Source organism: Solanum pennellii, chromosome 7 (assembly GCF_001406875.1).
Source record: "Solanum pennellii chromosome 7, SPENNV200".
NCBI lineage: Eukaryota > Viridiplantae > Streptophyta > Magnoliopsida > Solanales > Solanaceae > Solanum > Solanum pennellii.
In genome coordinates this window covers 67,864,230-67,864,679 of record NC_028643.1, presented here as the reverse complement: position 1 = coordinate 67,864,679, position 450 = coordinate 67,864,230, and positions in this window count along the sequence as shown.

Sequence of the window (450 nt, the reverse complement as noted above, 5' to 3'; positions counted from 1 at the left end):
TTTCCCTTAATCTTGTCAAGAAAGGAAGATCTTGCCTCCACACAGGCCAAAAATCCTCACTTCTCTAGTACTTCCAGCCTCATAAAGTCATTATCCAGAGTCTGAACCTCCATAGCCAATGGGCGCCTAGAAACCTGCAAGTGAGCTAGACTTCTCATGCTCCCTGCCTTTCTACTTGAGGCATCTGCCACAACATTAGCTTTTCCCGGGTGATACAAGATAGTGATATCATAGTCCTTCAGTAGTTCCATCCATCTCCTCTGTCTTAAATTCAAATCTTTCTGAGTAAAGACATACTGTAAACTACGATGATCCGTATAAACTTCACACTTAACCCCATATAGATAGTGTCTCCATTGCTTTAATGCAAACACTACCGCAGCCAACTCCAAATCGTGGGTCGGATATTTACGTTCATGCACCTTTAATTGCCTCGAAGCATAAGCAATT